We start from the raw sequence: 25,226 nt of genomic DNA, 5'->3' as shown, positions 1-25,226 counted from the left end.
TGTCTACTTACCTGCAATCATCCGTATTCCGGTGTTTACTACCCTACACCCTGACCCTCCCCCACCCCACATCACCGCCCAGCAGCACTCCCACTAGGAGCCACTACTGTTATTTAGTTTCCTAATGAAACTGTTAAAACCTGAAAAGTCCCTAATTTATTGCGAAATGTGTTATTTTCTTCTTTCTGGCTGTCAGCTGGCCAAAGAGTTATACGAAAATAGATGACCTAATGTGAATTGTGGTCTGAGGTTACATTACAGAGTCAACCATGACTCCTCAAGAAAGAGGTTCATGCTAAAGCAGGATTCTCCAAAGTGGGTCCTGGAGGGCCGGATCCATGCAAGATTTTTAACATATGCCCATTTAGATAAATGTAGTTATCACAAGAAACAATCTATTGTCCATTGAACTTGCGCTGGATTCCAAAAGTGCATGCAGCTATGGCAACAGTTTGGTCCCATGCACAATCTGCAACCACCCATCCACCCATACCCATACCATGGTGTTCCAATGGATAGATTTCTTATCCTAGGGAATGAGGGGTGAATAGTGGTGCAAAGAAGAGGTCAGTTAATCTAAGCCTCTCCTGTGTAGGGTGCTAGGGCATTGGTGGGGACAGTCACTTTCCAACCACTGAAGGCTGGTAGATCCAGGAAAAATCCAGTTAAGTTTCATTCACCACAATTTCCTTCTGATGACACAGTTCCCTATAAAAATATGGTAAACTGGGATAACAGCCATTAATGCCAGGTTCTCTTCTGAAATTCAAATGTCCGGCTTGTAATTGAAAGTCTGTAATGCCTAAATAGAGGCCTATCATATGCCAAGGTGAAACCTCTGAAAGGACAACAACATAGGCAGAGTGACATAGTTTGTTTGGAAAGTACCTCCAAACTACTGGCAGTTCTGGGGCAAAGTCCATTCAATATGAAATTAGTGACTATGGAAACTACATAATTAATAACACTGCATCGTATATTCACCATCAAGGGACTTCACCAGGGCTGTAAAAACATATACAAAAAATATTTACCATAACACAAAAAAAGAAACTGAAAATAAATTATTTAAAACACTAAACGAATCCCCAAACAACCATCATCTTCTACAAATCGCGAGTGATCTATATCCAAGGGGCTAACGTAGTAAAATATATTCAAAACCATCACCTCCTTAATCACAAAATATCTTTTATAAATTATACATTACTGTTTTTTATATAAGAGTTTTACTGTTCATTTTTTTGTATTTGTTCGATGCAGTCCCATGCTAGGAATGAATGTGTTGGCTGGGCTAACATCTTTTGTGATTGCAGGTAAAGAATACTTTGAAGAATGAAGTATGAAAAATACATCGGTATTTAATGTCCTTTTTAAAGTGAGGAATGGACTAATTGTGGCCATTTTTATAACCATCACCTAGAGCATATCATGTATTCGAGAGGGTAGATATAGGATGCAGTATTATCAGGTTGTGCTCTCCCCTGTGATTAAAATTAACATTGATTCATTGGAGGCATGTAAATGAAATGCTACTTGTATGCCCGCAAACACAAGGAGATGATGGAAGGAGTGCTGAAACTTTTCAGACACTCACCCCCAGTCATAGATCTGGGTTGAATCCATCATTGTTCTTTAGCTCACTTCGCCACCCCAGTTTAGACACAGCTATATGCAAATCAGTCTTGAACCTGTGCCCCATGGGAGCAGTCCAGCCTGAACTGCCAAGTGTCAGTGCCACTTTGCCACTGGATTCAAGCTAGCCTGGTTGATGAGGGGAGTTACCACGAAACCGGTCCTAGGATGCTTGTTTCCGGTTCAGGGAAGACCTGCCTTGGTACTGCTTGAACTGCCAAGCCAGGTCTTCCCTGGACTGGAAAAAAGCATCCTGGGACCTGTTACGGGGTAACACCCTCATCGGCCATGCTAGCTGAATCCAGTGGCAAAGTAAGCAAGGGACCCAGGTCCGGACAAACCCTGCAAACCTAGGACAAACAAAGCAAATACAAGGAGATGATGGACTGAGTGCTAAACTTTTCAGACACTCACCCCCAGTCACAGATCTGGGTTGAATCCATCATCCTTCTTTAGCTCACTTCGCCACCCTAGTACAGACACAGCTATATGCAAATCAGTCTTGAACCTGTGCCTCAGGGCAACAGTCCAGCCCGAACTGCCAAACCATGTCTTTCCTGGACCGGAAGCAAACATCCTGGGACAGGTAAAACTGGAGTAAAATTGAATGAATTCACAATACTAGGAGAAGATTTGGCCCAGCAGCTACAGCTGGCATCTTTGGCACTGGGGAACCAGCTTTGAAACCAGGCTTCGGCTCAACATCCTGTGATTCTGATCAACTCAGTACACCTCCTCAAGCCCTATAATAAAAAATATGTGGTTCCCATATTAAGTGCTCTAAAGCCATTGGGTACATTTCATACTTTACAGAAATCTAACAAAAAACTACCAAAACAACACAACACATCTTTTCAGGAGGTTGATCAGAAGTAATGAGTTAAAAAACACTTTCTAATTGGAATCTAGATAGACCAAAATTAAATGTTAGTTGTCACAATCCCATCTTGTGCCTTCTGTAATGTGGGTTTTGTGCACAGAGCTCATGTTGCTTTTCCTCTGTGGCACCTCAAGGCCTCCTGCAATCCATGGTCCTCCTCCAAGAGTTCTCCACCCTTTTGAACTTACTGTACAGTTGTTCTCTCTGAATGTACTCTTGTAAGTAAATCATATGTTTCCTGGTTAATAAGTTTCAACTATTTATGCTTATTTGTTACACCTGCCTTGTTCATTGGCGCCCACTGTTGTGACCTATTGACTCCAATGGCTAATGCCTTTTGGTTCCACCTGCCATGATTGATTGATTCCAAACGTCTCTTGAGCCTGTCATGAGCAAAGGTCACATCCGTTTTTTAACACGTGCTCTCTCCCAGCTTGCCTTTGGAACTTTCCGGCCTTCCATGTGAGCCAAGTGCCTTTCTGGAACAGTCTCCTCCATGGGGTATATATACCTCTTCTGATCCGGAGTCAGTGTTTGGCCTCATTCCAGTCCTGCGCATGCATCTTCCCTGCTCTCACCTTCTGGGTTGTCTGGAACACTCCAGCGCTCTAGTCTTGCAAGCCTTTCTGTTGATCCTGACTCACTTGATGCTTCCAGTATCTTCGCGTCTAGAGCTCCGTCGAAGTTTCCATTGTCCTCTCTTCCACCTTTTCCTGGGATTCTTGAACCACAGTCTCCAGTCTTCCTCAAGATTTCCAGTAGACTAAGTACTTTCCTGTTTGGTTAGTGCTCATTAATCCATAGATAAGTTTTGAGATAAAGCCAAAAGGTGAAACCCAGCCTGTACTCGTGGGTGTTCCGATCTTCATTTGTATCAGAACGAAATGTCTCCACTTGATTGTTGCTTGGCCAGTTTTTGGTAATACAAACTTTTAAAGACTTTGAGAGCACATTTTATAAATTCAAGTTTAGCTGAACATTGTTGGTCAAGACATTTAAAGGACTGCCAGAAACACCAGATGACTTTTTTGAATTGTATTTGTTTCAAGGATAACTTGTGATGAACCCTGTAAGTGCTATTGCATATTACTGTTCAAACGCACGTTGCTGAGAACTATTAGTAAATAACTCTTCTTGTTGTTTCTAGTGCACCACAACAACACTAAAGGGTCCAGGGAATATTGCTCCTCCTTTGCAGTGTTGCAAGGCAGCAGATCAGATCCAGTGACCCAAGTCTATTTTTTTATTGTTTTATCCCAACCTCCCTTCCCCTGGGGGGGCAGTGGTGTAAATAATGTTGCTCATTTCATTCGCTGCCCAAAGGTGGGATTTGGGGTTTAACATGGTCTCCGCGGTCGCAACCAGGTGATTCAGTGACAGAAGGCCAAACCTTGCACTCTTAACCGGTCAGACGATTTGGATGATCAACTACATATTCAAGACTTAGCTCAGGCCCTGTCAGAAGGCTCTCCTAATGCACTAGAATTATCAAGGGCATTGTCTGATGTACAGCGTGAAATTCAATCCTTGCAACAGAAGAATCTGTTGCTAAGGATGAGCTAGTCCGATAACGCCACTGCTATTCAACCTTGTTATCTGATTTAGGGGTAGGGGCGATCCTCAAAGGTACACGTCCTGTTCTGCAACCTGCACATTTTGTTGATGTGGGAAATTGGGAAATCATTCCCCGAACGGAACTGTTAATCTGGTTCATGTCATTGTAACAATGCCAGCCCCTACGCCTCTGGCTCTGCTAGAAATGTTCTTTGAAGATAATTATAAAGTTGATTTATTCTGGAGTTAGTGCCAGTTGCAATTACTTGCAAAACTAGGAGTCTTTCCTTCAGACTCCGCTACAATTACATTTATCATATCCTATCTAGAGGCCCAGCGGCTATCCCACTCATTGAAAATAATGGCCTGGTCTTACATGATTTCAGAAGGTTTAAAGTAACGATGTGCCGTCTCTTTGCTACACACACCTTTGTTCAGGCTAGTGATGAGTTATGAAACTTACATTAGAGTAATAAGGATATTTTACTTATAATACAACCCTTTGTAGACTGGTTACAGAAACCCAGTGGCCCGTAGAGAAGAGGACTTCCCACTTTTATAGAGGATTAAGAGATGACCTAAAAGATTACTTGTCCCACACTGTGGATCACCCCTTGGAATTGCTCCAACTTCATTGATTTACTTGTCCAGTTAGATCATAGGTTAACTGAATGCATGGAAGAAACTCCTCGGGATGGGGGGAGGGGGGGGGGGCCTAAACTGCTAATACGGCGAACAGAGCGTAAAGAGACACCTGTCAAGAATCAGAATTATGCAGAACCTATGAAAATTGGGAGCTTGCGTGGTCTTATGGCTGCAGAGGAAAAAGACAAAAAAATAGTTAAACCTATGTTTGTATTGAGACAAGGGAGAACACTTTGCTCACAAGTGTTCTGTTAAACCAAAAGGAATTTGATAGAATGTTGCTGCAATGTCTAATTTGAAGCAGAAAACCTAGACAGCCCGGCTGACACGGGGGTTAACCAGCCATGTGTGGTTCTATAACAGACCCCCCCATTACTTGCCTAACACTTCAATCTTAGTTACACTCATACTTTCACCTCAACAGAGAAAGGCATTACCTATACTTTTAGATTCTGAGGCTACTGGAAATGTCTTAGACCTAGCCCTGGCTAAGTTCTTAAGATATACCATGCATTAAGTACCATAAACCTGAACCGGTTAGAGCTGTGGAGGGCTCCAAGCTCTCTTCAGGGACGATCACTTATGAAACAGCCCCTGTAACCTTAGTATCTGAGATTGGGCATACTAAAACCGTGACCTTTGATCTCAATGATACACTCAACTGTGGCTCAATATTAGGGGCTCCCTGACATCAAGTTCAGAATCCCTTTACAGATTGGGCCCTCCAGTCTTTACATCCTAGGCTCCCACTAATGTCAAACCCATGGTTATAAAATGCCACAGGAAGTCTTATCTCCTTTGACATGTGTGGCACTAAAGCAAGAAATTATGCTGCAACTTCCTGTAAAATATCAGGATTTTGGAGAGGCCTTTAATGGACAAACATCTAGGCAATTACCTCCCAACAGGGAATATGAAAGCCGTAATTACTTAATTCCTGGGGCAACACTTCCATGCTTTCTGAACCGGAGACCAAATACCTAAAAAAATACCTACATGATCTGCTAGCCGTGGTCTTTATCCGCCATTCAACCTCACCTGCATCTTTGTCGCTCTTCTTCATTCAGAAGAAGAATGGTAATGTATGGGCTTGCATGATTTATAGAGTGTTATATAAAATTACTGTAAAGTACAGATATCCATTGCCACTAATCCCAGTCTTGCCGGATAAGGTTTGAGAGTCCACTGCGTACACCAAATTAGATCTGCGTGGTGCCTACCATCTCATTCGCGTAAAAGGAGGCGATGAGTGGAAAATGGCCTTCCAAATTAAGGGGCCGATTAGGATGGCAGACGGAAAGCGTCCGGACAGCCAGTCTCACGGGAAATGACCGTCCGACCGCACCGTGGGGAAAATGGTGGTGCTATTAGGATTGTGCTCCAGCAAAACCCGACCGCGGCGGACAGATGTCTCTAAAGACCGCCTAAGGAAAAACCGACCTCCGCAGACGGACGTGGGCTGGCTGTGGTGTTGCGTGGGCGGCATGTGCCTGATGCGGAGGGTGATTGTGCTGAGGTGGGACTGGTGTGAGTGCACTAGTGTGTGTTCCTGTCCCCACCAGGGTGTCTGGTGTGGACAGGTCCAGTGTTCGTGCATGCTGTGGCGTGGTATGTGTGTATTGCATGCTTGCGTCCCCGACGGTGCATGACTTGCTGGTAGTGAAGTAGGAACAGGGCCGGGAAGGCGTGTAGGGCTGGGTCCATGGCGGTCGGGTCCGTGTGGTGGGTTTCGTGGCAATGCTTTCCCTCTCCGTTGTGGTGCTTCCGCTGTCTATGAGATGGAGGTGTTTCCGCTGCGGTGTTCTAAGCCTGGATTGGCTCCGTCCGACGTGGTGTCTGCTGTGTTCCCGCGGCGGTTCACGTTTTTACTCGGCGGACAGTAAATGTGCCCAGTTCCCCTTCCTAATATGGCGGACGGAAGGCCCGCTGCTGGCGGACGATGAGGTGCATTTTTCGCTGCCTCCAGCCCAGCGGTTATACATCCGTCCGCCATCCTAATCAGCCCCTAAGTTTGGATTATTTGAATATGGAGTTATGTAAACATCCTAGCAGCGTTCCAGTACTTTATAAATAAGGTTCTGCAAGATTAACTGGATGTTTGCATGGTGGTATACATTGACAATATCCTCATTTATTCACAAATCATGACATAACATATAGGTTATGTGAAGGAGGTCCTACAAAGTCTCTGAGAACATACTCCTATTGTAAAACCAGAGAAATGTACATTCCATACTTCATCTTCTGAATTCCTGGGATATATGTTGTCTCTGGAAGGCAAAACTATGGATAAGAATACGGTTCAGACAATATTGGACTGGCCAGCACCAACCTCAGTTAAGGAGATACAAAGTTTTATGGGTTTTTCCAAACTTTTATAGACGATTTATCACCCATTTGTCTGAAACTGTAACCCCAATTACAAGACTTTTCATAAAAAAGGTGCCTTTTGTGTGGTCCCAGGAAGCCACTGATGCATTCAATTTACTTAAAGAAAAACTTACCACGGCACCGGTCCTCAACCATGCAGACCCCAGTCAGCCTTATTTTATACAGGCAGATGCCTCTCAAGTAGCATCAGGAGGCATTCTGTTGCAATATGATACCACAACAGGACACCTGCATACATTTGTTTTATTTTCCCCAAAATTGTTGCCAGCTGAACTGAACTCTACGGTTGTCGAAAGAGAATTGCTTGCAATTAAATTATTTTCCTAAGAGTGGCAAAAATATCTGCTCGGGACCAACACGCCATAAACATATACAGTGATCATATGAATCTTTAGTTGCACTTGGACATGTATTTTAAGTTTTACGTGTCCTGTTACTACTGAAAGGCCTACCTCTCCCATAGTATAACAATGAGCTCCGCTATTACATTTAATAAGTGGTAACTTTTGATGAGGAGCGGGTAAGAAAGTCATGTTTGGTATCTGACGAATTGCAATTTAAAACCCTCTTTAATCGGAAAGTTGGATTTTAAATCACAATTCGCAACTGCCATAATACATTATTGTAATGCAGTTACTACAATGTTAGGGCATATTGAGCATCTTATGTGCACAAAGCGTTTTTCATGGTAAAAGTACAATTTTAACGAGTGCTGAATTTTGAACAGCAATTGGTGAGTCTTCTATTAGCTAAATTATCCAATTTTTTTTGTTTTCAATCAGGTGCACCTATTCTTGCAATGCAAGTGACAATATGAGCTTTGGCCTCTTACCGTCTTCTTTTTCTCCACAAAGAAGGCTGGAGACTTGCATGTTAGAAGTGGGTGGTATCCCATATATTTTCCTTTGATGAATGGTAGTTTTGTTTCATAAAGCAATTATCTCTTTCTTCACAACATAGGTGATTTGGTCACGGTATTGGTGGTAGTTTGAAGTTTCCTTGGATCTTAGACCTATGCAATGTGATATTAGGAACATACAAAAGTGACTGACCTTTAATTTGACACACGGGAAATGTTTAAGCCTTTCGGAAATTTGAGACGCCATTTGTGATCAGTCCAGTGATCATTTATTTGGCCTTCGTCTCATCACTATTTATCGAGAAAAAAACTCTGGATGGTGCCAACTAATGAAAATGTATATATTTCTTGTTTTCAGATTGCTTGTCCTATGGCTTCTCTAAAAGTGTCTTCCTGTCCTGATGGTGACCCAAATGACTCAATAAATCACAAGGGTCGAAATGCCATGGACACACCACTGGCAAATTGGGATAAAGCATTGATTTACGTTTTGCTCCAGCTGTAATGAGGGCAAATTAGGTTTGAATTGGAAACTCTTTGCCATTGGGACCATGTTCGTTTACGCTGTGTATTGATTTGTATGTTTGTCTAGTGCAACATGATGAGCACAAACTATTGTATTTGTACTATATTGTGTTAATAAAAAAACAATAATTTCTACTACTTTGATAAATACCTCTTGTGGGTACCTTTTTTGTGTGTTTTATTTAATTTGTTTTCCTTGTTGAACTCCTTTCTAGAACCATTGTGGTTTTTCATTATTGAACACCCCCCAGTTTCTGGATTAAACGGGCCGCCCCTGTTGGGCTTAACTTGTCATTTTATTGTCCTTGAAAGTTGAAGCTATAACACTATATCATTTTCAGTATGCTTGGTTTCTAATTCCAGTCCTCGAGGTGAAAATGGAAAACCTTCTTTTCTTAGGCACCAAATGACCTCATATTTTAAGGGACTAGTCCATGGATATCAGGCCACACGCGGAAGTATGAAAATGTCTCCTTTGCTAATACCACACAAGGTCCCATTTAGGGTCTCTCATTTTGTGACACTTAGGAAATGTTAGATCACCTTAAAAAGCACTCCTGGATATGTCCTAGAACTACTTATTTTCTTCTTGCAGGGCTCTGCAAGAGAACAGTGGCGGCCAACATAAACAGAGGGTGGTGAGCCGGGAGGAGGCGGCCGTCATAATCAAAGGGTGTGGGGCGAGTGGAGGGAACGTGGGAGGGGTCGTGCAAGGGGAGGAAGGTTAGAAATACTTTATGTCTTTTTTTAAACTTATCTTAAGTCACAGGCAGCATCCAGGGAAGCTTCATGGCACACTCCTCTCCTTTTCCTGTCCCAGCAGCCCCTGGGGCAAACTACCAGCCAAACCTTGTGCTGCAGAGCAGCGTGGGGATTGGCCTGAGCTGGCTAGACACAATGCTCCATTCAAGCCGGGGACTCTGTGGAGTTTCTCTAGCTCGGCTGCTCAATGCAGCTGTGCTGGAAAAAAACAAGGGGCGCATGCGTGTTTCCACAGCCTGGGGTGGCCGTCCAAACACACATGAGCACTTAGGGAATGAAGAGCACGTAACCCTCCTCTTCCCCCTTCCCATGCCTCTGGCCACCACTCCCTACAGCGCTGGCTCAGAGCTGCCAAAGTCAAAATAAAACGGTGCAAGAAAATCATTTAATTTTTCATTTGCTGGTTCTGCCTCCATTACAGAGGAGCCACCACTGCAAGAGAACAGCTTTCCTAGTACTCATAGTTACCTTTAGATCCAGGAGTTTAAAGTAAATAAGCTTCTTCCCTGTCTAAGGTAGGCAGGAGTCCTCCAAAAGCAGTATTCTACTTTTCTTCCCAGATTCTAGCAGCAATCCAAGTTCAGGGGCGATTAGTGTTCCTTGAAGAAATCATCAGAATTCCTTCACAATCACCAGCCCCCTTTCTTATCACTGTATTCAGTTCTCATGACATATGTTGAGAACCTCTACAAAAGGACCATGTTTACTCTCCTTCAAATAATATTATGTGACCATTATCTCGGTTTCCTAGATCCACCCACAGTTTACCACTTCATGATAAGTAAATCCACCCTTTACAGTGTCTCAGTAACGTTTCTAACATTAGCAAGGCTACCATTGTGGGCGTGGCCCTTCAAAGGGATCTACTGGGGATATCCCCCTGTCGGGAATAGTCAAGTTACTCCTCTGACAAGGGTTCCTAAAATATAAGTCAAAAAAAGCTTGTCGCATCTTTATTGAGGGCAGGGTCTTACATGAGTGGTATAGGGTTTTGGTAGAGGAGAAAAAGAAGGATAACAATAGAGGCCAATTGCAGCTTTAACTTAGATATGAAAAGGGTAGAATATAACACCCTTTCAATAAATCATTCTAGTGACATATAAAGTAAATATATGAAATAAATCGGCTTTTGGTTTAATCAGGTAGATCTATTTTGCAGAACTGTTGTTTCTGGGATCTTCTAAGCCAAACTTACATTAAAATGGACGGTGAAACACTGCATCAGTTGAAACTCATGTGAACTGCCAGAACCTACTTTTGACACGGCTCATCTGTCCATGTCATTCTTTGGAGTCGGAAAGCGTGTTCAATTCGAAAGTTATAGTTCAGAAAATTTTGAACTGCACCTCTCTTTACAAGGGCGCCCTAACAACCGACTTAGACCATTTAGTATTTAAATATGAAATAGGTTCACTTTACCATTCCAACACGGAATCCGTGTCTATATTATTAAATGGTTATTTTTCTCAATTTGTGAGTAAGAAAACAAATATGGTGGGTTAAATGTCATATTTGACTTTTACACCACCTGGTAAAGTTAGTGCGCACTTATGACAGACTTAAAAGTCAAATCTGCCAATTAATTTTGGGAAAGTGGTTTCCACGTTTAGGGAAAGGCAAATTCAGGGTATGTTCAGAAGAACCATTCAACCTAATTTTTTATAACCCTTTTCCCCTGCTTGACCTCGATCATCCCCTTACAGAATTGTCCTCACTGCCTTTCGCTTGTGTGTTCCATTTAGTCACTGCTCACATACCCCTCTGCAAAAAGATTAGACTGCTGGGATACATTCTCATTATCTCCCATCACATACTGACATTCTATGGCTTTTGTTAGTTTTATGTTAGGGTTAATCTAACCACTTTGTTGCTATGTCTTAAAGTGTTCGGACAACTGCCTGGTTGAGTTGTGCTTTATGAAAATCAGAAACAACATCAGTGAATAACCAGCTTTGAATCAAGAATTAATTCTAAGAACTTCAGATGAATGCCATGTACAACTGTGAAATTATTTACAGAAAGGTTAAATGAACTATTGTTGTCTCGATGATAAGAGTGAACATTGTAATTTGATAGAGGAATATAAGCTATCCCACCAAAAGAACAACATAAACCCATCAGTTGATATATTTAGCTCATTGCCTTTTTAATGGAATGTGGTGCTAATTCCTGTCCATGGACCTATATTGGTTTGAACATATTTTAACTTCTTTATATGCCACAATACATTTAATATATTCATGCTGAGGAGTTGGTGAAGCTGTTCTTTGAAGGTTTATAAAATATAATTTGTTTTTGCTATACCCAGGCAATTAACTGTTCAGTTGACAAGTGGCCGCGAATATAATTTTATAGGCAAAACATAATTTCATAATTGGAGGGAACACCTATTGAAATCAAAGATGTCGGAATATTCAGCTGCAATCCTAGGCCAGGTCTGCAGTGATCACAATATAGCAATGTTAAAGTCACTAAACTGAACATGCTAGTCAAGAGATGTAAGGTACACTGCGCTCTTATGATAAGTGGTCAAGCATCCTACGATTCAAAACTCAGCCAAGCGTCCCTACAGTACAAAGGTTATGCTGAATCCCACTTGAAAATGTATCCAATAAATTGCCATTTAGCACTGTCCAAGAACCAAAAAGCATAATGTCACATCTAGTATGAGTGGCTACTCCATTACCCACATAATGCTTTTGCTCAGAACCAGCTTTTCCATCTCACATAGTTTTGTATGAAACCTGCAAATACTAAAAGAGAGGCATTCTTGTAATAATATTTCTGCTGGTATTGTCTTTGTACAGCCAATGATCTTGTAACATGTTGCCCGTTGTTTGTGGTAATCATCATATCTATCTCCTGTTTGGTGGCCATAACATCTACAACTTTCAATGCACACTTTTAATCTAGTATTCTATGTTATAAGAGGTCTGATTTTAGCTATATAACCACAAACCTTCTCCATGGGTCTTTGACATTGTGGTAGCTTTTTGAAATCACACACCTTAAAGTTCAAGAGCCATAGCAATTTAATCATGAAAGAAATGGAGATCGCTGAACCAAAACTTCTTTTTCATAACACTACTCACATCATATACTATTCTTAAATACGGTCAGCAATTATCTGCCTCCCAGCACATCACTCCACTAGTTTCGATGGTATAATACCGCACTGTTTATTGACAAACTATCTTTCTTGGGATTTCACTGGTGAGGAAGTTCAGTTGAGATTTTTGTGTAATTTGCAAACCCCAAGCTTGAATCACTGCACAAGCGTCTAAGATTCTTCTTCTGTGAGATTAACCAATAAATAATGAAGCTGCATTGTGTGCTTGATGGGTCTTGATTCTACTTACATAATATATATAGTGAGTAAGATTGGAAAAGTTAGTAATGTTATTGCCATGGTAGAGTGGTTTGCATACATTTTGTATTTGGAGGCCACATTGATTATTTCACTTGTTATGTGGGATTGTGATTTTGAAGAGTTATTTGATCGTGGACTGATTCATAGAATTTATTGACTACGATTAACTCAAATTATTACAGTAAAAATATATACATGGCCCTCTCCCCCACACACCCCCAGCCCTCACAGATAAAAAGTGTAATACGAACAAACCAGGAAATAAACCAGATTTACAAATTTAATTTAGAAACTCTATTTAATCTCTTAAAAACCTTTCCCACGTATTGCCTGCTCTCTTTAGGATTAAATATCGGACGGGACTGCCTTTAGGGGATACCCTGCATGAGCTAGAAATGAACCTCAGTAATGTTCTACTTAAGCCAGCAGTGATGATTGCACTAGAATCATTATGCACTAAATGTGACCACTCCAGATACAGGTCTGGAATGGGCCTTCGTTAGGTATTGCACTAGTCCCATTTATTGCTGTCGATGTCACCAGTCCAGATGGAGGCCCAAAGCGGTAAATATTGCACTGAGCCGTTGGGGAGTACTGCATTTACCAAACCCAGAGGCAGCTTTCCATAGGTACTGCACGTGTCCCTTTATTGCACTAAACGTCTTGAGCATCCTAAATATCCTACCACGTGCCATGCCCATAATTGACCATTGAGATAGCATAAAACTAGACCGTAGGGGAATATTGCTCTAAACCTATTATAGCCTTCAAGGTAAACTACGCACTCCTAATCGGCCTGGAGCGGACATTATCCAGTTACTGCACTCAGATATAGCAAATGTAGAGTTTCCTCAAACGTTTAAATACCAAAAAGAGAGCTTTCAGTAGATATTGCACTAATCCGGTGTTTGCACTAAGCTTTTGGTGGCACTCCAAGGCACATTAAAATCCTCACCCATACCCACTGTCATCGGCCTGCTGTTGCCCCACAGACGTTCCTTCACAATTTCAATGCCCTAAGAACATCTTCAGTAATCATTGCACAAGTCCCATCATTGCACGAAACTATTTTGCACCACCCAAGGGCACATATACGATCCTCATATGTGCCTAATACCAACTTATTGTGGACTGATTAATAAGAAAATCAGGAATTACTTCATTTTAATGGAGGTGATCACTCTTAATTTAGGTGCTTTATGGTTGATATTTTGTGGTATACGTTCATGCTTGAATGGAATTCCACCTATTGCAATAAGTAGGAATTTAAATTGGAGGAAAATTCCCATGAGCAACAGTAAAACACAGGGACCAATTTGCTGTTGGTATGCGCTACACAAATGGCAAGGTTAGTCTGGCTGGACTACGTTGGTAATCAATGGCATTCTATTATATGGGCAAACTGACTTCATCCGTTTTGTTGCAATCCAACTTTCTAGTTGACAGTAAGTCATTTAACAGGATTGCTGTGCATCTTTCACCTTCAATCATATCTCTTAATACAATAAAATGCACCACATCTGACCGAATTTCCTTTTCCATCTGAAGGACTGCAAGCGTTAAAGGAAGCTCCGCTTTTTAAAGGACACCTTCTCAATTAGGATGAACTAGGAAGATTGTGTGATCTCGAAGGGACATGTTACACAGGAGTGGATGGGTCACTTTCCTGATGGTCTTGTACAGGGTTCTAATAGGGGAACTACAATACTGAAGGAGCTCTCACAAACATAGAAGGAAACATGTTTAACAAAGGTTATTAAGGGAAATTGTCAGAATGCTAACACAAACTGACAAATCACACTTATGTGTGAAGCAATTGAGTGAATTTTGATTCCATGCTTCTGTAACACAATGAACAGTGATATTGGACGGTGATGCAAAAATGTAATTTTGCAAATTGCCAGCTACAAAAGGTTTGTTGAATTAATGGGTTAGTACCATTCACCCCTCAGAGCTCTCTATAGTCGTTTACGTCCCTATGTCCTGCTACAATTATTAGCCACTGGATAAACAAAACAAAATACAATTGAGTGACTTCAGCAAGTAGGACTCGGTTGATACCTCACTTTCAAGCATAGACTAGGCTAAAGAGTCCGGTTTCAGCTCATCAGCGCTCACATTACATTGCTTGTCCTAATGTTCTGGAGTCAAGCCTACGATAATTACATATAATTATTAGTAACACGTGAAATGGACTTACATGAGATTACTTACTAATAGTAATTCCCTATTGTCCTTTCATCTGTAGTAACTGCGGACTATCTACAGATTAATTATATTAACATATTGTACACACTAAAGCTGTCTAAACTGCTATTTGATGATAGATGTTCTTGGGTCCCCCAACTCAAAGCCCAAAAAAATGCAGTAGTTAGATCGTCATCAGCATTACTAGGCTTTGCACGGCGACTGGGAGCCAGGTCCTGTGAGGCAATTCTCGCCATTCATAGGTCGAAATGTTTGGCTATCGCCACATATGGTGAAGCTATTTGGGGGTACAAGCAAGGGGTAGGGGTTCCGATGGCAGAAAATAAACTCTTCAGCTCCCTCTTGTCTGTGTCCCAATCTACTCCAACCTTCGCTACCCACCAGAAACTGGGGATGGGATATGTGTCTGACTTGGTGAGTCTGGCCCCCTTGGTCTGTTGGATAAAAACCTGGCTCAACCCCGAACTAACATTGAACCACCAGATTTTAAAGGATTGTGTTGCTTTAGATAAAGCTAGTAGCATTCAGTGGTTGTCTTACGTTAAGGATAAGTTCATTAAACTTGGGCGTCCAGACATTTATAATGACCCTGAAGGGATCAAGAAAACTGATCTAAAATGGGTAAAATCGCAGTTTCTGAACATCCTGGGGCTGGAACGGGAGGATGAGGAAATAAAAAAAACCCTGGTTAGGGCTCATTATTTATTAACTTCCTCGCCATCAATTGAGCCCTACTTAACCTCATCAGAGCGTCGAACGTTCAGCGCCCAGTGCTGAACGTTCGAATAACGAATGCTGGCCCGTCGGCCAACAGTTGTGCGCAGCACTGGGGAGGTAGTGCTCGTGACGACTGTTGGCCGACGGCAGCAGTTAAGGGGTTAAGAATTGTGACAAAGCCCTTCCACCGCTGGCTTTTGACCAGGTTTCGTTTTAACCTGATCCATTTTTCATTGGGCAATCTTTGAGGGTGGTGTAAACATGTAGATATGGCCCCATGTAACTTTGTCAGCTTTTCAAACCAGGATACCATGCACTTTATAATGTTTTGCGTCTTTTACACTGATATTAGGAAGACGTTTTTAATTCCGCTCCTGAGAGGAAAGGACTTTTTACAGGTTAGACCAGCCCTAATGTACCTTCAATTGTTAGACAATACTTGGAAAATTTTTAATATCGCCAGTTTTCTTGTTTCTGCTGTTCGCCTTAGGAGAAAAAGATCCCCTTTAATGATTGAATCATTAACTTTTTTGAATTTTAACATTGTTACTATTCTTATCGGATATATCTTTGGAGTTTTAAATTATTTATACATTTGTGTAGAAATTGTTTACATTCATGTATCGCCCTTATGTCTTTTATTGTCTTGTGTTCTTGTGCTTTTATGATTTTAATTAATCGACTAAAGTGGTTTGACTGACAAACTGCAGTGGAGTCACAATAAAGTGAATATGGAATTATGTTATGGATTTGTTTTCTGTGCACGTTGAGAATGATACTGCGTTATTCGCTAAACGTCTGTTCTGTACGTGAGCTCATAGAGTGGCTTCTAAGGAAGAGACCTTGGCTTTGTGGTTTTCATACTTGGTTAAAGAATAAACAAATGATAACATCTACTTTTGTTTGTATTTTGTGTCTAAAAGCCAATGGATAAAAAAATGTTTAAAGAAAAGTAACGATTCTGAATTAATTCATACTTAGCAGAACAATTTGTCCATAGCGCTCAATTGTAAAATTAAAAATATATATAACTATGAAGTATTTATATATATATACATTTTGGTCTATGCTCCCAGAGGGAAATATACACATTGATTTTTGCTATGACACAATTAATGTGTGCCTCGATGATAACGGATTTTAGCTTGGTTTGGCAGGGAAAATCCAATAAAATTTTCTCCAGGCACTAAGAATGTCAAATACATTTCAACATACCATGAAGATTAAAACAATATGTGCCCTGACTGGCCGTCGGAAGATTTCAGAGGGATAATACCCTTCTTATTGATTTCCAGTGCCATATTCTTCAATCATTTCCACCAGGTCAAGCAGGGAATTTTCCACTATAGTTCTCAGAAGATTGGACATTAGCGTAGCAACTCTTTCAAAAATACGATCCATCTTTTTCTCTGTTGAACCTAGAAGCAAGAGCACAAGAGTGTAAACTTCTTTGTGGTAAAGAAATAAACAATCACCTGCAACCATTAATATTGCAATTTGCACAAATAAAAGCCAAGTTTAAATGTGTATTTAAATACAATGCAATTGGAATATTATTGATCTTCACATATACCTGACGGTTTTCACAAGATATTTGAAATACATGGAGTGTGGAATCAAAAAGGATATGCATATGTACATGTGTAACAAGTTTTGCTGTATTCACTGTACGAAAATCATGGTTTCAAACCCCATATTTCTCAAGGAGCGCGTTATATTCGTGAAATATTTTCCATATTTCGAAGAAAGGGACATTATTCCTGTGAAAATGTAATGTGTCGAATGAAAAGCCTATTCTCAGTCGGATTTCCTTGCCAGCAGATAATGTATGGCCAGATTGTTATATTGGCAGGTGGAGTATTATCCCTTGCCATGGCAAAGTACTTTACGGTCACCATGCTGAGGGTACTCTGTGCGCCACATTTAGATACGCCCCTCGGGGCAGCAGACATATCCAACATTTACAGGAACCACTGTCACTGTAATTCCTAGAAATGTATTGTAAGTTTTATGGACGGCTCCATCAACATGACAGAGCTGGATGTCCAACTTTCAAGTTTTGTTTTTTTAATTTTCAAAAACAAAACTCCACGACAGGATTTTGTATTTAAACATAAAAAAAATGCCTCCTCAAAATCCCCTTTGCCCATGGGAGTGATCACTAATGGAGAGGGGGGCTTTTTGAGGTTTTCACTGTCCGTCACCAATAGGGTTTTCCCGGCGATGGCAGGCAGAGAAACACAATCTCGATGTATGCCCATCTAAATTAGTTGGGTGGAAGTACAGGTCAATCTCCAACAGCCTTACTCCATTGTGCCGCCAGAGGGGTTTAACCACGACGGAGACGGCGCAGTCTCACCCGTTCTTTCACCAAAGGTCTACCGCATTTAAATTACACAGGCAAACTATTAAGTTGGAAATGGTCCTCTGTTACTGTTGCAAAATAGTACCCTTTCGGTCAACATATACATTTGGCTCTTAGGCTCTAAACTATGCAGTGCATTTAAACAATGACAGACATGAAACACTCTACGAAGCACCCTAGATCAGAGTTGTCTTCATGAATGGTAATCATGACCTGAATATTCTGTTAACAGGGATCATTGTTACAAGAACCTTGCAGGCAGCAGTTGCATATTACTCCCATATAGCTACACATTGCGCTTCCTTACTCAGGAGTGGTATTTATTCCAGGTGCCAGCTTGCCTGTAGTTTTGGTAGTCTCCAAAATATGGTTTGACATTTTTAAAACTCTGCCAACAATGATTTTAGAGAGTTCACATTATGGTGCTGCATAACACTATTAAGAAGGCCAAGAATAACATTTATTTGCTCAATCCATTTTTTTTCAATATTTTTTTTTCTCCCTCACCATCAAATAAGCTTGGAGCCAAAACATATCCCACCAATAAAACAGGTTTCTTTCTCAGGGACATATAAGTGTGATAGATCTAACCAAAAAAACTCATTAAGTTAGTCAATTAGTTACAGAAATGTGTGACAATTAAAGTTATGGTTACGAAACAAAACAAAACCAAAAACCGAAGTGCGTTTTCCACTTATGTTAGGTGAGGAAAACTATTACAACGCGCGCCATCCAAACCATCTTATACAATAAATGCAATCCTTGTGAACTCACAAATTCATAACAATAAATAACTTGAATTAACACAACAATATCATTAAAAACTGTGCATAATCAAACTAAGATATGATACTATATCCAAAGTGATATCACTTGTGATATCACTTTGGATATGTGTGGTTTACAATGATTGTAAACCACACATTACACTTTGCACAACTGCGTGTAAGATTAATGGCATTTTGTTTTCTTATGAGTAGTAGTTATAAAATGAGGCCTTTAAACAGAACCAGGTTGGGTTAAATCTATCCACTGTGATAAAATGGCACATACAAGCTTTGAGACTATTAACAATGTTGCGATCTCTGTCAAGTCATTGTAACATGCAATCTGTGAGAGAATAAGCGTTGTTGTTTCATGCCAGCAATGCTGTACTATGGCAATAAAATGGAAGTTTGACTTCTCCACAGCCGTAATATATTTGTGCAAGAGTTTTTTAGTATATTTGCTCTAAAGGACAAGTTATTGGGCCACGTTTAACAATTACAGTTTTCGGAACGACTCTGATAGAGGTGTTAAACAAATCAAAAGTTATCAGCAAGATGATTTTTTATGGGCAAAACCATATCTACAGAGGTGCTATCTCATCCTCTGCAAAATATAGGATACGTAAGGAGCATCAGGTAGAATATAGTTCAAAAATGCTTCCAATAGGTTGGGGATGATATAATAAACCACAACGGAATTCTGAATATAGAAATGTCAATGTAACACCAAGAAAGCTGCATTATTCCGTATTACATGTTAACCGTCATACAGTTTGTTCCACGTTTATTTTTGGCAATTATTAAAATACAAAATACTGGACAATATTTTTTGGGTTGTAGATTTGTTAAAATCTGTTGCTTCTAAAGTAGGGCTATGCTAAATCTGTTGCATTCTGTGTTATGAAACACATTTGTCTGTAAAACTGGAACTTCTATTATGATGAAGCTGAGCTTTCATTTTGTAAATGCAGTGTCCAGCTTATAGACCTAGGGCCCAATTCCCAAATGTCTTTGATTAGTGCATGTAGTAGTATTACTATGGTACTATTTCATGTACTCAAGTGCAATTCACATATGTACAGGTGGAGACTACATTGGTCCTACAAACTATAACCTTCCAGGCAGGATTCCAACTACGCACACATGGGTATAACTTTCTTGTATACATTCGTGAGTGTTAATAGTGTTTGGAAAATGTTGAAAATCTGCTACAAAGTGGGAAATGGAAAGGGGAAATTAAGGTTATGCAAATACAAAGCACACCTACAACATAGAAAACCATTTAAAATTCACAAAAAAGTTACACCAGCATCTACTCCTGTACTACTAAAGCCCAAAAAGCTCAGATTTATTACAACTAAGCTTAGGAGTAAGCACATCTCACACAAAGCAACTTGCATGCACTGCAAGGGAATCACATGCAACTCAGTCAAGGTAGAAAATAATACAATAACTTAAAACAATCAATTAAGAAAACACTATCAAATAACTTTAGACACCGCAGGTACCCATATAAATCACATTGTTGAAAAGGTAAAAGCATGCGAAAAAAAAGAAAAAAAATATTTAGATTGTCATACAATTTAAACATTACAGACAACTATACGAGTCACATTGTAAAGAAAGAAAATATTTTATCAATAAATTAAAAAATGAAAAGGCTGAAAATTGTCATATAACCACCTAAATTGTAGACACCTGTACAAATCACATTATTGAAGTGTGAACTTCACAGATGCACATTCATAGAAAATTAAAAGATGTAAAACACATTAAGCAGTATATTACGCAAGACTTATCTTATATCTAATTCTACTCTGCACACAGACTCATCATAACAGGTTCTATGTACAAACAAACAAACACAATGACATTCAACAGAACTGTAGCTTGTGTCATTCCACAATATCTCGTATTAGTGGAGCAGTGTGGCTCAATGGTTAGAGCGGCAGACCCTGATGCAGAGGTCTAGCCCGGGACCAGGGTTCAATTCCCCGCCTCGGCGGGTCTTGGGCTCAAAATTCCAAGGACCTGATAATTCTCGCCTCGTGCCTGTTCCAATCATGGAGTCCCACTCTGCAACTCTGGGCAATAGCTTGCTTAATCTCCACAACGGCCCCCACAACGCTAAGGATGCCTGGCCTCCTCCTTGGGGGTGCCCAGGAGTGGACGCCTCACAGGGAAAGCCAGGATGGGTTCCACAGTGGTATTCGTACAAGCTCCTTGAGACCCTTACAGGCGAGTAGTGCTCTATAGAAGTATCAATTTACATTTATATTACAAGCGGGAAGCCCTGTCTCCTATGTATCTGCTTCCAGTAGAAATGTTTGTATGTGTCTTATTTTTTTCAGATGATGCCTATTTACATATTGATTTGAATTACTTGTGATAAATAGTGCAGGCAGAGATTTCTTCCTACACTATGTAGAACTAGGTTTGGCTGATTTACATCTAAAATACACAGGTAAAGGTACAATTAGTAAATGAATGGTCTTATTTTTTTGTTGTACATGCCTGCACCCTCTGTGGAAAGGGAGGCAGATATGTAATCCTACTAGGTGTATATTCCCACTCTGAGTTCATGATTTGCATCTAGGTGGATATCTACACTGAACCATAACCGTAAACGTACATGCTGGAAGACTTACATCCAAGTGTAGACGTAAACTATTTGCGTGGAAATCTTGGCCTCTAGATTTACCTTTATGAACTGGACCCTTACTATCATGTGTTAGGCGAAATAGGTTGACTTTAAACTACCTACTAGAAAAAAAACCTTAAAAAGAGTTAAATCATTTCTGCAAATTATGAAAAATAGTTTGTGGATAGGGTGTACGAATATATCCGATCTCTGTTTAAAAGGCCAAGATTTTTAAAAAGAAAACAATCTGTTTAGAGGATGGCAAGGGGCTAGGTACTTGGAGGTAATGCATTGATCCATGTCTTGTCTGCAAAAAAAGCAACTTAGAACATAGTGTAGAAATGCAATACTGACTTGTGGCTTAAGATAGGTTATCGTTGGATAAAAGCTGCGCAATAATTTCCCAGGCGCATATTTTTAAAAATCAATTGAAATCAATGACCAAGCTCTCTTATTGGCTTTGTGTAATAATGAGATATCGGACTTGTAAAATATCACCAATTTAGGGCTTTCTACGGTGTGGCAATGGAGCACGAGCCATGCTCTTTTACAAACACGCCTCCTAGTGATAAGCAGGATAGTTTGTATCATCAAATAAGCAACTCCGAATCCATGCCTAGGTCAGGAATTAACAATTTAGACTGCCATGGATAATTACGCATCAACTTCAACAACAAATCGCTAATAATGAGTAACTACAACTGTGTGAAATGTAGGAAAGAAAGATTGTAGCTCTTCTAATGTTACCACTTTAACAGTTGTGTTCAGAATTAGTTTACACAATAAACCAGAGTGGCAGCGTGGTGCACAATTCACACTCCATCTACACTCTATATTCATAAACCAATACCAACAAGGCTATAACAAGCCAGCCCCAGGTGGTGAGGATAACAACAACAAGAACATATATAGTGCTTCATGCTGCACTTCTTATGGTTCGTTATGAGTGGGCTCTTAATTCTGTTGGTGTTGGTAAGGGGGTTACCAGCACTGCTAGAAATATGTATCCCAAGGTAGCTCCACAGGACTGGAGATATCAGGAGGTGTATTTTTTCGGTCAATTCCATGGGGAAAAGAAAAATAACCAGGAGCATCAGGACACAAATTACTTTTGCAATTTCTCATTTCTTATGGGGGCCCATGGTGTCCCAAATGTAATGTACAACTCGCCAAAAATACTGATGCCACCACTATTATTAACTCAAGGGGGAAATACCAGGTACAACTAGAGGATGCTCACAGTGAGGCCATAAGTACTGTAAATTACAGGTGTTACTTTTACACAATGTAATTTTATACGAAAAGTGAAATGCAAATCATTTAAAGAATAGTTGGGTGCAGAAAGAGTCTTAGGGTGTTCACGGCTAAGATTAGATAATATATCCCATTAATGACAACTTCCTTCAACTTATGGTTCTGTTTCCAGATGCCATTAAGGAAACAAATCTTTAATGGTGCCATCAGTCTCGGCTAGCTATCACCAAATAAAATTATGATTTTATATGATGTTGCACGTTGTGTGATAGTGTATGTGTACAATGCACTGGTTAAAGTATTTTTGATAATTTTTTTATAATCAATTTTATTGATTTTAAATTAACACATTCGCTGCAAGAAAAACAAAGCCAGCTTTTCGCACAGTGATCAGTACAAAACAGTGACAAAAATAGGGAAATAATACCCCCACATACATGAATCCAGCTAGGAATAGCAAGCAACAATGTCTACACCATGTCCATAGGGGAGCCTCAGGAAAGTTCAGTCTTCCACAGCCCGACCCATTTACCCCACACCCTTCGAACCTTTTTGGGACAGCCGCAGGCTTCATACATTGGGCGCTCCTGCGCTGCACACCAATCTACCCCTCAGCGCCACCATGGAAGGGGCCGACGGGTCCAGCCAAAGGGCTGCAATATCTCGTTTAGCTACCATCAGTGAGCCGTAGTGAGACAAAGCTTCTCGGCCCTGTTCCCATACAAACCATCGGTACCACTTAAGAGTATGGTCATCGGGTTCAGCTTTTGATTAAAATTTACAGTATGAACTCCAACCCTAAAATAGAAATTCTGAGAATCTCCATCCTTGGCTCACTGCTCTTCTGCCACCCTTGTCTCCCTGGTGGTTGCCATTCCATATCAGCTCTATGAAAAGAACTTTCAGGTGGATCTGAAAAGGGTATGTTGAAGGGTATTATACGCAAGAAACAACAATTTGCACAGTGAATAATTTGCACAACACTTTGCATTGCAGTCTTTGTAAAACGTTTTGCAACTGGAATTGTCACTCCGAGTCTGGGGTAGACAGTTCATATTAGGAAGGAAAATCTACTGTCACATGTTCTGCTGAGCTGTCAGCACTGTGAACATGCTCCATATCCAGAGACTGGCTCAGGCTGCTCTGTTCATTTGACTACTTAGGGTCCATAGAAAACAATACCATGTTCTTCTGAAAGAATGAAAATAAACAGCAATCATGATGCAGAATGTGTTTTCATGTACAAGTACTACGTGCATATGCTTAGCAGCCATATATGAAGGGTTTCGCTTTCTCGTGTATGAGAAATACAGTATCCAGGCCAATCAGAAGTTACTGGAACCTGAAGCAAATGGGTCTAGCACTTTAGGTAGCCTAGGTCCTCATTACTGCAAACCCTCAAACTTGGGTCCAAGTACTAATTTTAGCACTTGATTCTGTAGATTAGCACAAGACTCCACGGCTTACTCAAGGAGGTGCTGTGGGTTGAAACTTTTAACTCTGCAATGCAACAAGTAGCACTCAATAAATCACAATCCAGTCAGTGCCTCTGATTTGAAAAGCAAATGTATTTTAATACATACACAACTAAATGCTATGCACAATATTACAAGCATTTCCAACATTACAGATGGGACTACAGGCTGGAACCCTTCTAAAAGGGGCTTCATTCAAAGTAGAACCAGGGCGCATACTATGTACCCTAAAGAATGGTCACAGTGGACATCAAACTCCTTAATTGTGGTCTGTTCCAATGACCTGTGAGGCACAATGTGAGCATTTACGGAACTGCAAGCTTGAACCCTAAAAACAGTAATACACCCATCTATGCCCATAACAAAATTCTTTGAGGTTATTTACTATTTAAAAAGGCTGTTAGACCTTTGTTGTAATTTTCCTCCCAATGTTTTGCCTTCAACCCTCCTGTTTTGTTGACTTGGTTTTCGCTGGCTTTAGGACTTAGTGCACTTTGCCACTGCTAATCAGTGCTAAAGGGCTTCAGCTCTTTCCTTACAACTTTGTAAAATTGGCTACAATCCAATTAGTATATTTTATTTACTTGTACGCCTCTAGTAAAGTGGGACTACATGTGCCCGGGTCCTGTGAATTGAATGTTACTAGTGGACTTATGTAGCACTTTAAACAAGTCCCAAGCCGGCCACTGCAGCTTGTGTGTGTGCAAATTTAAACTGTCATTTTGAACTGTCAAAACAAATCTTTTGCCAAGCCCAAATCTTCCTTTTCCTTTTTAATACATGCAAGTCACCTCTTGACTTGGCTCTGTACAGCCCAGAGGGCAGGGTGAAGTGTATTTAAATGGCTGGACATGCACTTATTTTTATATGCTGTGGTAGTGAAAAATTCTTAAATTCGCTTTTCACTGCTGCAAGGCTGGACTCTCCTATAGGATAACATTGGAGTCACCTTATTACATTTAATAAGTGATAATTTCCAAATGGGAGCAGGCAACCAGTTCATGCTTGGTGTTTATTAATTATAATGAAAAATCCTTTCTAATACTGAAGTTGGATTTTACATTACAGGGCTGAGAATGCCACTTTTAGAAGGTTGTATTACAACAGATTACCCAGACTGACAATCCTTTATTCAGCACAACATTTTTGAAAGCTCATGTAATTAAATTATTTTGACA

The 25,226-nt window shown here is 40.4% G+C and overlaps 1 long non-coding RNA gene across 1 annotated transcript in view; it reads right to left on the bottom strand.

Annotated features, from left to right (window-relative positions):
* Window positions 1-25,226, bottom strand: part of LOC147750857 (uncharacterized) — a 163,892-nt gene that overhangs the window by 93,610 nt on the left and 45,056 nt on the right. The window contains exon 2 of the long non-coding RNA XR_015299881.1: window positions 16,762-16,964. This is a non-coding gene — a long non-coding RNA (uncharacterized LOC147750857). The remainder of the gene's footprint in view (window positions 1-16,761; window positions 16,965-25,226) is intronic.

The sequence above is a fragment of the Lissotriton vulgaris genome, chromosome 1_1 (assembly GCF_964263255.1).
Source record: "Lissotriton vulgaris chromosome 1_1, aLisVul1.2, whole genome shotgun sequence".
NCBI lineage: Eukaryota > Metazoa > Chordata > Amphibia > Caudata > Salamandridae > Lissotriton > Lissotriton vulgaris.
Note: the sequence above shows the minus strand (reverse complement) of the source record. Positions and strands in the feature narration are given on the sequence as shown.